Consider the following 13,860-nt stretch of genomic DNA (forward strand, 5'->3'; position numbering starts at 1 on the left):
GATGATGATGATGATAAGAGTTGTGGCTAACTTTTATTTGACTGTGTGTTTGTCAGTGTATTGATTAAACATCCCAGTTCTAAGAGTAAACTGATTTCAAATCCTGACTCTGACATTTGTTAAGTATATGACCTTGAACAAGGAATTCAAATTCTAAACTCCACATTCATCATCTGTAATATCTAATAGTAAAAATAATATCCATCTGTAAGGATTATTAACTGTATTAAATGATACTATGCCTGCAAAATATAAGTAAATTGTGGTAACTAAATATGTCTCAATACATGCTAGTGTTTTCTTTTTTTAAATACTGTAATATAATTCAAACAAAGCTTAACATGTTCTATTATTTTCTTCATATTACAGTATTTAATTTAATCCTTAAAATAACTAGGTGATATGTACACTACTACACACACATACAGTTTTAAAAATTAGGATTCCATGCAAGAAATATGCCTAAGGTTCCACAATAAGGGCCAGAGCTTTTGCCTCCTTACTCCAACGTCCTTGCTTTACATCACTATGGGATACTGCCTTCCAGGATTACACCCAAAAGACATAAAAGTTTTCTAACAGGGATTCTGACTTTACAGCATATCTGGAGTTTCTTTCCTATCTGGCCATGCATACTTTATTTGCATTCATTCTGACTCTTCCAGTTCTAAGCAAGCACGCATTTTTTAATTATTTACTTTTTAATCATAAATAATTGGGACAATGTACTTTTTGTATTTTTGAATAAACCTAATGAAGACCCTGTTGACAAAAAGAGACACATACCTCAGGGTCAATAACATGATAAAGGAATAACTATATATGTACATATCCACATACACATCCATATACACATAATATATATTTCTTGACTATATTCATTACAGTGTGTGAAAAAATAAAATTATGTGTATATAAAAATGACTTTTTTCCACATATAAATATAATAAAGGTATTATACACACATATGAAAAGATAAACACACTATACATGCAGACACAAATATGCATATATATGTTTACACATACACACAAATACACATATATGTATAAACAGAAGCAGACACACTTTACATCTATCAATTCTGTTGATTTAATAATTCTGTAGCTGAAGCCCCAAGTCTTCTAGCGAAAGATAATTATGATATTAAACATGCATTATTAGAGTCAATTCATGATAAAGCAAGGATGAATCTATGTCCATTTCTGACAAGTGTGGCAAGTTACTTTTGACCTCTCCATCCTATGTGGCTTCACCATGGGAAAGCAAGAAAGGATTACTTTTTGCTAGAGAAGGCAGAGTGTCTAATAGGCTTACTGTGTCAGCTTGGCTTTCTCTTACCACTTCTCTTCTGTGTTTGCATGGATTCATTGACTACTTTGACCAGCCTTTTTAAATCCTTCCTTTACATTTCCTATGTATTTGAATACCTGCCATGGCTAAGAACATGAGAAAAGGGTGAAGAAATTTTTTAATTGATACATAAATTATTTCTTAATTACACTATTATATAGCTAATACCCAGACTCTTAATATTTTATTGATGTAATCAACATATGTAATAGACATTAATTTCTGACCTATCCTGTCACCTCTGAATTAGAAATATACTTTATAAACTAATATTTAGGCAATAAATTTTAGACTTATCTTGATAATTTTAATTCACATCCATGAAGACTCATTTTAATTTGTGATAATATTTATAAGAATCTAAGTTAATCCTTACACTGAAATCTAATATTATCAGACTGGGATATAAAAATTTCTTTAGCAGCTTTTTAGGAAGTGTGATATAAATGTGCTGTAACTGGAGCTGAAATAACCAATTTGTTTTAAACCAGATAATCTAAATGTCTATTCTCAAAGAAGTGATGTATATTTATATAGAGATGTTTCTGCTTGTCATGGATTCTAAATGGGTCTTTTAGAAAAGTTTCCAATCAAACTTTTTTTATAGCAGGTGATGCTACTGACTTCTGCTGAGTATTGCTAATGCATTTTTAATGGAAGCATTTTACTATTACCTGACAGAACACTTAAAATTGCTTTAAACATTAAACCTGGCTTAATAAATGGCAGAAACCTGCCAAAATGATAAGAAATTAGTCAATTCTGTGCTGAATTAAGACATACTGAAAGCAAATGCACAAAAAAAGCAGTTCATCTTTCTGCAAACAGCAAAGAAGTACACAAAAGAAATGATTCATCTTACTGAACACAGGCAGCATAACCAAAGAACAGGAAATCCTAGCCAACATTCCAAATACACTTATTTATTTATTTACTTTTTCCTTCAGCTATAAACGCTCATCTTAAATTTGGCTTTTTACCACAGAAGTACTGTTAAATGAAGCATTTTGTATCAAACACAAGTATTCTGAAAACCTCATAAGTTCCACATGAAGAATCTCAGGAAAGACAGTTCTTTCTTATGTCATGCACTTCCAATAGTATTGCAATGTCATCTCTTTATCCTTTGTATTAATACACACACATATTAGCAGTCTAATTTAACTTCAAATATCCTAGATTTACTTTTTGAAACTAAAGTTTCTCAAATGCAACATACATAGCTATATAGCTTACATGATGGCACAGCATCTATTTCTTTCCCAGCTATTTTTATTAGCACATTTTAACTGTCAGTTTTATTTTATAACCTGGAGGTGAAAACCAGATCCAACTTATTGTCAAGATGAAATAATTCTTCCACCACTTACACACTCACACACACACACACACAGTGTCTGATCAACAAATTATACTCTATTTACACTTTGCATTGCCCAAACTGGAAGGAAGAATAACCAAGCAACAGGCAGAGAACAAACACCTCCTAAATATTCCCGTTAGACCAATTTTTAATTATTCATTTCCATTATTTGGGACTGATGATCTGCTCCATCCATGGGAGGGAAAAAAGGCTTCACTTATCCTGACACAAAGAGAATGACATATTCAGGTGAGTCTACATACAATTTTGTTTTTTGTTGTTCTTTTTTAACATCTTTATTGGAGTATAATTGCTTTACAATGGTGTGTTAGTTTCTGCTTTATAACAAGGTGAATCAGTTATATCAATACATTTATCCCCATATCTTTTCCCTCTTGCATCTCCCTCCCTCCCACCCTCCGTATCACACCCCTCTAGGTGGTCACAAAGCACTGAGCTGATCTCCCTGTGCTATGCAGCTGCTTCCCACTAGCTATCTATTTTACATTTGGTAGTGTATATGTGTCCATGCCACTCTCTCACTTCGTCCCAGCTTACACTTCCCCCTTCCCGTATCCTCAAGTCTATTCTCTAGTAGGTCTGTGTCTTTATTCCCTTCTTGCCCCTAGGTTCTTCATGATCATTTTTTTTTATTCCATATATATGTGTTAGCATACGGTATTTGTTTTTCTCTTTCTGACTTACTTCACTCTGTATGACAGATTCTAGGTCCATCCACCTCACTACAAATAACTCAATTTCATTTCTTTTTATGGCTGAGTAATATTCCCTTGTATATATGTGCCACATCTTCTTTATCCATTCATCTGTTGACGGACACTTAGGTTTCTTCCATGTCCTGGCTCTTGTAAATAGAGCTGCAATGAACATTGTGGTACATGACTCTTTTTGAATTATGGTTTTCTCAGGGTATATGCCCAGTAGTGGGATTGCTGGGTCATATGGTAGTTCTATTTTTACTTTTTTAAGGAACCTCCATACTGTTCTCCATAGTGGCTGTGTCAATTTATATTCCCACCAACAGTGCAAGAGGGTTCCCTTTTCTCCACACCCTCTCCCGCATTTATTGTTTGTAGATTTTTTGATGATGGGCATTCTGACTGCTGTGAGATGATAGCTCATTGTAGTTTTGAGTTGCATTTCTCTAATGATTAATGATGTTGAGCATTCTTTCACGTGTTTGTTGAAAAATATGGAACGCTTCACGAATTTGCGTGTCATCCTTGCACAGGGGCCGTGCTAATCTTCTCTGTATCGTTCCAATTTTAGTATATGTGCTGCTGAAGGGAGCACTACATACAAGTTTTTAAATAAAAAATATATCATCCTTGTCTAGTTATGTCTTAGAAAGGAAGTAATTATAGTTTATAGTGGTATTAAAAACATGTTGAAGTCTTAATTTTTTAACTATTGTAAAGGGTCATACGTACAAGTTAATAAAATCATTTTCTAAAAATTTGCATTTGCAAATATGCCTGTTAAAAACAAACATTTGTAGGAAGTTACTAACCTGGGACTTCCCTGGTGGTGCAGTGATTAAGAATCCACCTGCCAATGCAGGGGACATGGGTTCGATCCCTGGTCCGGGAAGATCCCACGTGCTGCAGAACAACTAAGCCTGTGTGCCATAACTACTGAGCCTATGCTCTAGAGCCCGCAAGCCACAACTACTGAGCCCACACACTGCAACTACTGAAGCCCGCACACCTAGAGCCTGTGCTCCACAACAAGAGAAGCCACCGCAATGAGAAGCCCGTGCACTGCAACAAAGTGTAGCCCCCACTTGCCGCAACTAGAGAAAGCCTGTGCACAGCAACGAAGACCGTACACAGCCAAAATATAAATTTTAAAAAATAAATAAAGAAATAAAGAAGTTACTAACCTGATCACATCCATAACTCTCAAAAACATTTTAAGCTTTTATACCTTCATGTCTTTATTCACCACCATGGATATATGCCTTGTCTCCTTAGCAAAGTATAATTTCCTGGGCCATAGAAACTATTTTTGTTAGAGTGTCTATAACAGAGCCTGAATATATTAGATACTCAAGAAACAGGAATAGTTTAAACTTTCCTTATATTAGTTAGGCATGATCTTGTAAAATAGGATACCTAAATTCAAATATAGGAATAAAAATGTAAGTTACAACTAATTCTAAATTAGAACAAAAGTAGAATTGCAAACGTACCTGTATGTGAATTTATTATCACAGGTATTATCATGACTCCCAAATTATTCAGCAAAGTATTAATCATATACTTATAATTTTAGTTTGAATATTTAAATTCATCTTTATCTTATACATAAGAGGCAAGTAGAGGAAACATTGTTTAGCTGGGAAGGTAGTGAAAGAAAGAAAATGTCTTCACCTAGCTCAGAATTTTCCTCTAAAAATATTGAGAAAGGGCTTCCCTGGTGGCGCAGTGGTTGAGAGTCCGTCTCCCGATGCAGGGGATGCGGGTTCGTGCCCCATTCCGGGAAGATCCCACATGCTGCGGAGCGGCTGGGCCCGTGAGCCATGGCCGCTGAGCCTGCGCGTCCGGAGCCTGTGCTCCGCAACGGGAGAGGCCACAGCAGTGAGAGGCCCACGTACCGCAAAGAAAAAAAATAAAATAAAATAAAAATATTGAGAAAGATTTGGATACACATCTTGAAGGGTCACCGGAAAGAGACCCATACCTGTACAGAGGTTAACCTACTTTCTTTCTTTCCATACACAGTCTGTTAGTCTATGCCCACAGGTGTGCTTGCTTAACAAAAACTAAGGCAGAAGCCAGATAAGCAAGACCACAGAATCAACTTGAGTAGAAAGGTCCAAGATGGTGACAGTCCACTGCCCTGAACTGGTTCCAGCCTGACCACTAGGGCAGCACCTGTACAGATGAGACCCAAAATGTCTGAAAGTTGCCTTTCCTTCATTACCATGCTAGGATCTCCTCTGAAAGGAAGGACTTGCACTTTGCTAGCACAATTAGTGTCCTGCACGAAAGAGCCCACAGGACTGTGCATGTTTTGGCTGTTTCTGGAACTTATTGCCACTTTCCCTAGGTTCTGATGGCATACCCATCTCTTAACCCTTAAAAGTTTCCCACTTCCCTTCCCCCAGAAGAAGGAGTCTTAGAGCTCTCCCTTCTCCATTCCTTGATCAAGGCATAAAGTTTCTGCTCTGCTTTGCCGAACCCGGTCTCATTCAATTGGCACAAGCAACACAAGGCAAGGGAAGGACCTAGCTGGGGTCCACCAGATCCAGCACTTCTATAACAAAAAGAATTTTTCCACATACAGAGTTGACAAAATTACTGAGAGGTCTGCATATCTCATTTTATATAACTAACATACCAAATATCTTTTAAAATAAATAATTCTAAAAATTGAAAACAAGAAACTATCAACACATGAACATTACCCTTGAACAATCAATTTCTGCTTAAAACCTTATCATCTAAAAAGACATATATAAAACAATTGCCCAAAAACATATGATCAGATTTCAGAGCTGCAAATAAAATCAAAGTAACTAGTCTTTTTTATTCTCAGAGTTCAAACTCTTTACTTATTTAATTTTGCCTAATATATATAAATTCTCTATGATACATAGTTTTAAAAAGAATAAACTTTTCAATGGTACTACATGCATTGAATCCTTAATTTTCTTTGAAGCAAGAGTTGATTCTATTGGTCTCTCTCTCTCTGTGCATTTTTTCCTCTTTTTTCCTCTTTCCTTCTACGCATTTATGCATCCACCTGTTCGTGCACCCATCCATTCATCCACCCTGTCAACCTTCCCTCAACACAGAGATAATCATCAAAGCCAGCCCTTTTGTTCCTTCACAAATGATTTGCTGACAGGACAGCTGAAATCCATTACATCTTGCATCATACCATAGCAGAATTAAGATGCCTTCATAAAATGATAACAGAAAGAGCAATTGTGGATTTCATAACTCATAGCTGAAAGAAATTTTAAGGATGGTATACAAAAACTTTCTCATTTTTCAGAAATTTTAGTGAAAAGATTTTAAGTAATTTAACCAAAATTACACAGCCAAGAGTTAGAAGGGGTGGAGTAAGAATTTAGGTTTTCTGGTTTCAAGTTTGGAACTATTTCTTCCATATAATGCTTTTTTTTTTTCATTTCAAGCACATACTCCATGTATGTGCATATATATATTACATATATAATCCATTATGTCATTCATGTATACATATGTGTGACAATAACTAGTACTACTAAATATATTAGATATATATATTCAATAACTAGTAATACTAGAGAATATATATATATATATACACACACATACATATATATTTGATAATGAGTACTAGTCTGGTAATCAGCATAACAAATTCATTTACTATACGCCATGAAGTATTTAAAATTGAAGAATTATAGTAAAAACCTGAACATAAGAGTTTTCACATAAAATTTATTGTCTTTTGCCTTAGAAGTTTCAGCAATTTCACTTTGGAGGTTAAATTTTTTTCAAAAGGCACAAGTCTCTGCTTTGAGACAATTTATTGGTCACAGCAGAATTACAGTCTTGCAGAGCTATTCAGAATTGTTAAGTCATCACATATCCTCACTGTTTTAGATGCTACTATTCAGAAGTAGGTTTTTAAATTTAATTCTAACAGTGCACTGTGCATACACATTAGTTTCACTGTGCACAGGTATTCAAATCAAGAGAACTGTAATGTTTTTGGATCTACTTATGATATTCCCACTAATGCCAGTGTAAACTGTGCAAATAATTCAAAAGGAGGATGAGTAATAAAGACATTATAAATACTATAAAAATCAGATTTCTCCTTTATTTCACCCTTCACAAGAAGAAAAAAGGTTGAACAAGTTCAATACTACTAGACAGCAGGAAAATTTAGCAGAATTGTGACCAAATGAACTTAGCATTTTCTATATCATTTGGCATCTTCATCTGAGCATACAGACTAGCTACTATTTCAGTGGGGATATTATTAAAATGAAGGTATCTCATATATATGTGTGTGTTTATGCATGTGTGAGTGTGTGTGTGAATATATATATAAAATCTGCCTAGATAATATTAATTACATTGAGATATCCTCCATGAATTAATTCTGTATAACGAGTATTTCCAGCAGTCTTTTCTCATTCAATAGAAATTTTCTGAATATGTTCTACATTAATTTCTTCGTAGACAGGAAGTAGGGTTTTTAGAACTCTATTTTTCCTTTCAATCAGAGGTATACTTTCCTCAGTTCACCTTATCTAACCCTTCATGAGCACTCTGACTAAGGAAGTAAATCAAAATAATAACTCTAACTGTTGAAAGGTTGTGCTGGATATATACCAAAGTCATGGCAATTAGCAAATATTATTCTGAATTATAGATAATATGTTGTGTTACTCTCAAGTTTATAATAATTGAAATAATAATGAAAGTAATTAACATTTATTAGTAATAAGCATTATAATAAGTAGTTCACTGGCATTATATCATTTAGTATTGATGAAAACCCTTTGATGGAAATGAGGCTCAGGGCAAGTAACTTTCCCAAGACCTAAAGCTAGTAATGACTATGGCAGAATTCACAGCTCTCACTTTCAAGGCAAACTCCCTAAGATATCTATAAGCTTAATATATGACAATATATTTATTATAATAAATTTCTATATTACCAAGTGATATGTATATTTTTATTTTCATAATTATAAAAATTTTATGTGTATATTAAAACTCTCAAATAGGTTTTAATCTTTTTGTTTGAAAAATTTTTATTAACTAGGCCCAGTTTACAAAAGTTTTTCAATAATATTTTTACATATTTTTTGTAGATACAATATTAATCCCAATAAATTAAACTATACCATTTAAAGAGTAGTTTAACTCAGGAATTTACACATTTTTTCCCAAACTTTAAATCTGCTTTTGGGATAATTATCTACCATATACAACGAACCCAGTTGAAGTAAATTTTCTAAACATGTTAAATGACAATTTTTGCATTAACTTTAGAATACTATTAAGTGAGTTCCAATAACATATGCACTTTGATATATTATTAAATTCAGGGTTCAGAACAAATCTCTATCTAGCCTTTCATTTTTTTAAGACCTTAGAATTGTTTCTATTTTAGTGACTAGTGATCCTAATAGAACAACAATGCCAGAGTCATTGACTTTATATATTAAAGACTTTTACTAATTTACCTAGGTCTGTAATATTAAAACTGTGACCAGGTATAGAAACTAACGGGTTCATTATCTCCCAGTGTTTACTGCTTACTTAACATTTTGTTCTCAGAGTTCAACGTACATTATACTATGAACCCCCAATTCACCCACCATAATTATCTACTTTACAGACAAGCATCATTTTGTTTTAAATATAGATAATCAAGTTCAAAGAGGATACTGCTGAGATCACAGACAGAATTATTTATGATTCGTATAGAAAGATATAACTGGAAGGAGATAAAACTCCACACAGATAATTTAAATGATTCTATGTTAATACTTGAAAGCATATTGCAACATAAGAAATATTTTTATATTGCAGATACTTTTAAATCCTCAATTTCCCTCAATATATTATAATAGAGTGACTTAAAATGAGAAGGGCAAATCATAGACCAAGTATATAAATTTTCAATGACTATCTCTACCATTTCAGGGGAGGGATTTATGTTAGAATGTGACATGCCATCACAATGTGAGCTAAGTCAAACTCATGAAGGGATTCTTCATTGTAGCACAAGTCCTTTTTCTCACCCTAACTCTCTAATGACATTTGAATTCACATTTCATTTGGAATTCTTGTAAAGTTACCCAGAAACCCAAAGCACATTTAAACTGCCTGACTAGGACATCAAAGTCAAACATCTGACTTTGCTGTATGTTTTCCAACAGTCTGTGGGAGAAAAGAAAATGAGCATTGCTTAAGGGACAGATAATCTGACTTTTCCATGTGGAGCATAATAGGAGGCTAATCTTTAAAACAATCATTTTATGCTGTAACATAGATCCTCTCTGAATAGCTTATACATATTTTTATATAAATTTGGTCTTTGGGGAATAGAGATTCCAAATCAGTTCTTCTAATAAGAATTATTTGTACTTTTTAAAGAATACTAGATATTGAAAGATCAATAATCTGGATTTTTCTTAATAAAAATGGCACTATTTACAGAAATTCTGGGCAGATGATGAAGTAGGAAGCATCAGGAATCTGTTTCCCTACCAAGACAACAATTGGAGGGATAGATTCTATCTGACAAAACTATTTTGGAACTCTAGAATATATTGAAGGATTGCAACTTCCAGAGGAAGACTTAGAGTGTGAACTGCAGTTAATTTCAGTCAATGTCAGGCCTTACCACAGTACCAGTCACCCATCCTCCACCCCTCAGTTATGTAGCTGGCAGCTATAAGCCATTTCAGGAGCACCTAGCATACAGCTTGTGGGCAAAATGGACCCTGTCCTCCAAATTTCAGGGATCTGTGCTCTGATGACTGATTGCTGCTTCTGATATTAGAGGTATAGAAAAAGAGGCTAGCAGCCATATTTTTTGTCCAGTCAAAATTAGAAATTTTTATTTTTTTATTTTTCAATTTAAAAAAAGTTTTTTAGTTTATATTGGCAGTCATTGTTGTTGCACCTCCCTCCACTTTTGCAAGCCCCTCCCTCTCTGGCTGAAGTGTCTGCCAGAGGGGTTAAAAAGAGGGCCAGCAGTCTTTCATTCCCCCACCCCAATTCATTTTTCTCTTTTTGGGAGCCAGACATTACCGACAAGGGCATTCAAAAGCACTACATACACAGGGAAATGAAAAGTCATTGCCTAGAGAAAAATGCAGGCTCAGAAAAGAGCTGAAAAGACCTTAGGTTTACAATGCAGGTTGATCCCTGGCACAGAGACAGCTTACAACAATAAAAATGATAATAATAAATAAAAACAAAAACAACATAAAAATGGAGCCAACTGGTAGGAAAGGGAAGAATCTGAATTTAACTCCCAGAATTATCATATCATTATATTTAAATGTCCAGTTTTCAATAAAAGAATCACATGGCATACAAGAAACAGGAAACTATGGCCCATCTAAAAGAAAAAAAAATCAACAGAAACTATCCTTTAAAAGAGGTGGCAAGATATTTAGTCAAAGATTTTAAACAGCTGCTTGAAAGACATTCAAAAAACTGGAAAAAGATGTGGAGAAAGTCAAGAAAACAATGGATGAACAAAATGGAATAACAATGAAAGTATAATAATAAAACCTAAAAAGAAACCACAAAGAAATTCTGGAACTGAGAAGTACATAATGGAAACGAAAAATTTACCAGACAGCTTTAAAGGGCAGGCAGAATAAAGAATCAGTGAACTTGAAGAGAGGACAATGGAAATTTATTAAGTCTGAAGAACAGATAGAAAAAAGATTGAAGAAAAGTGAACAGAGTTTAAAGGCCTGTGAGTATCTCAGGAGAAGAGAGAAAGAAAGGATCAGAAAGAATATTTGAAGAAATAATGTCAGAAAATTTCCCAAACTTGATGAAAGACATTAATATAAATACCCAAGAAGATTGATATATGAACATTCAAGTAAGATGAACTCAAAGAAACCCACACTGAGACACATCATAATCAAACTGTCTAAGTCAAAGAGAGAATCTTCAAGGCTGCAAGAGAAAAGGCACTTGTCATATACAAGGGATCCTCAATACGATTACCAGCAAATTTCTCAGAGATTTTGGAGGTCAGAAGGCAGTGGGTGAAATTACGGGAGAAATTAAGATATGACCAGATAAATATAAGTTGAGGTTATTCATTATCACTAGGCCTGCTCTGCAAGAAATGCTAAAGGGAGTCCTGCAGGTTGGAATAAAAGGACACTAGCTAGTAACCTGAAGCCACATGAAGAAATAAAGATGTCAGTAAAGGTAAATACTTAGGCAATTATAAAAGTCAGTTTTAGTATAATGACGGTAACTCCATTTTTTTCTACATGATTTAAGACACTGATATTTTATTTAAAAGACAATTATTAATCTAAAAGCTAGTATTGATTGTAACTTTGATTTGTAATTGCATATTTTATTTTCCACCTAATTTAAGAGACTAATACATTTAAATAATAATTAGTTTATATTTTGGGGCACACAATGTATATGGATATAATTTTGTGTCATCAGCAACTGAATGGACTGAGGATGAAGGTGTAAAGAACAGAGTTTTGGTATGTTATTGAAGTTAAATTGGTATAAACTCAAATTAGAATGTTATAACTTTAGAATGTTAAATGTAATCCCCATGCTTACTACAAAGGAAATAGTTATAGAATATATACAAATGGAAATGAGAAAGGAATTTAAATGTTTCACTCCAAAAAACCAATTAAGCAAAAGAGAAAACAGTAATCCAGGAAATGAGAGATAATGAAGGTATAAGAGATATGGAAAACAAATAGCAAAATGACAAAATTCCCTTTTTATCAGTAATTACTTTAAGTGTAAATGAAATAAACTCTAATCAAAAGACAGAGTTTGGAAGAATAGCTATAAAAAAAACATGATCCAAGTATATACTGTATACAAGAGATTCACTTCAGGAGAAAATATTTGTAAATCATGTTTTTGATGTGAGATTAATATCCAGATATATGGGGAACTCCTAAAACTCAACAAAAGAACAACTGGATTCAAAAATGGGCAAAGAACTTGAACAGACACTTCCCCAAAGAAGATATACAAGTGGTCAATAAGTACATGAAAAGACCCTTAATATTACTAACCATTAGGAAAATGCAGATCAAACAATGAGGTAACACCTCATACTCATTAAGATGGCTCCTAAAAAAACCAAACATAAAATAACAAGTGTTGGCAAGATGTAGAGAAATTGGAACCCTTGAGTACCATTGGTGGGAATGTAAAATGGTACATCTGCTTTGAAAAACAGCATGGCAGTTCTCAAAAAATTAAACATAGAATTATCATGTGAACCAGCAATTCCATCTGTATATATACTCCCCCAAACTGAAAGAAGGGTCTTGAAGAGACATTTGTACACCCATTCTCATAGCAGCACGATTCTCAATAGCTAACATATGCAAGCAACCTAAGTGTTCACTGATGGATGAATGGATAAGCAAAGTGTAGTAAATACATTCAATGGAATATTTTTCATTCTTAAGAAGGAAGAAAAAGCTGATATACACCACAACATGAATGAACCTTGAAGACATTATGCTAAATGAAATAAGCCAGTCATAGTAAGACAAAAACTATATGAATCCACTTATACAAAGTACTTAAAGTAGTCAAAATCATGGAGACAGATAGGAGAATGGTTATGTCCTGAGGCTGGAAGGAGAGGGGAATAGGGAGTGACTGTTTAATGGGTACAGAGTTTCCATTTTACAAGATGAAAAGAGTTTTGAAAATGGATGGTGGTGATGGTAGCACAACATTATGTATATATTTAATATTATCAAATTGTATACTTAATAATGGGAGAGATGGTAAAGTTTGTTATGTGTATGTTACCATTAGATTAAAAAATTAGAAAATGACAGTTTAATTCTTTAATTTTTAAGTATTTTTATATTGACTCTGTGAAGTTATCCAGAGCTTTATATCCTGTGTTTTAGTCCCTTTCCCCATATCACACATTTAATTGAAGCAATATCCCATTATTACAAACTTAAATGGTATGACAAGAACAGAAATAACTGGTTTATGAAAAGAGACTTTTTAACACAGCAGAGCAATTCAAGCTCTTCCCAAACTGAAATGATGCACATAAAAAAAAAAAAAAAAAAGATAAGAAGGTAGCTTCTTGAAAAGTACATTCACTGAAAAGACTTGCAGATATTTTTAGAAATGGAACAGATTCAACTTTTTTCCCTCCTGTAACAATTCACTAGATTCTTTTATTACTACCTTCAATTACCTTAAAAAAATGTGAGAACTGATATATGGTACTATAATTAAAATCACAGGTGAAAGAAATACCTGTATGAAAAAATATATATAATGTGAATGCTATGCATGCTCTTCAAATATTCAAACATACTTTGCACACAAATAACTTAGTTTAGCCCATTTTCTACACAGTAAAAATTCTAATTTTATGCTTAAGAC

At 33.6% G+C, this 13,860-nt stretch overlaps 1 protein-coding gene across 3 annotated transcripts in view; it reads right to left on the reverse strand.

The window, feature by feature from the left end:
- GRID2 (glutamate ionotropic receptor delta type subunit 2) overlaps positions 1 to 13,860 on the reverse strand; it is a gene marked incomplete at its 3' end in the record, with an annotated part of 1,368,259 nt that overhangs the window by 1,100,795 nt on the left and 253,604 nt on the right. The window lies entirely within an intron of this gene.

The sequence above is a fragment of the Mesoplodon mirus genome (genome assembly GCF_964341445.2).
Source record: "Mesoplodon mirus genome assembly, chromosome: 2".
Lineage (NCBI taxonomy): Eukaryota > Metazoa > Chordata > Mammalia > Artiodactyla > Ziphiidae > Mesoplodon > Mesoplodon mirus.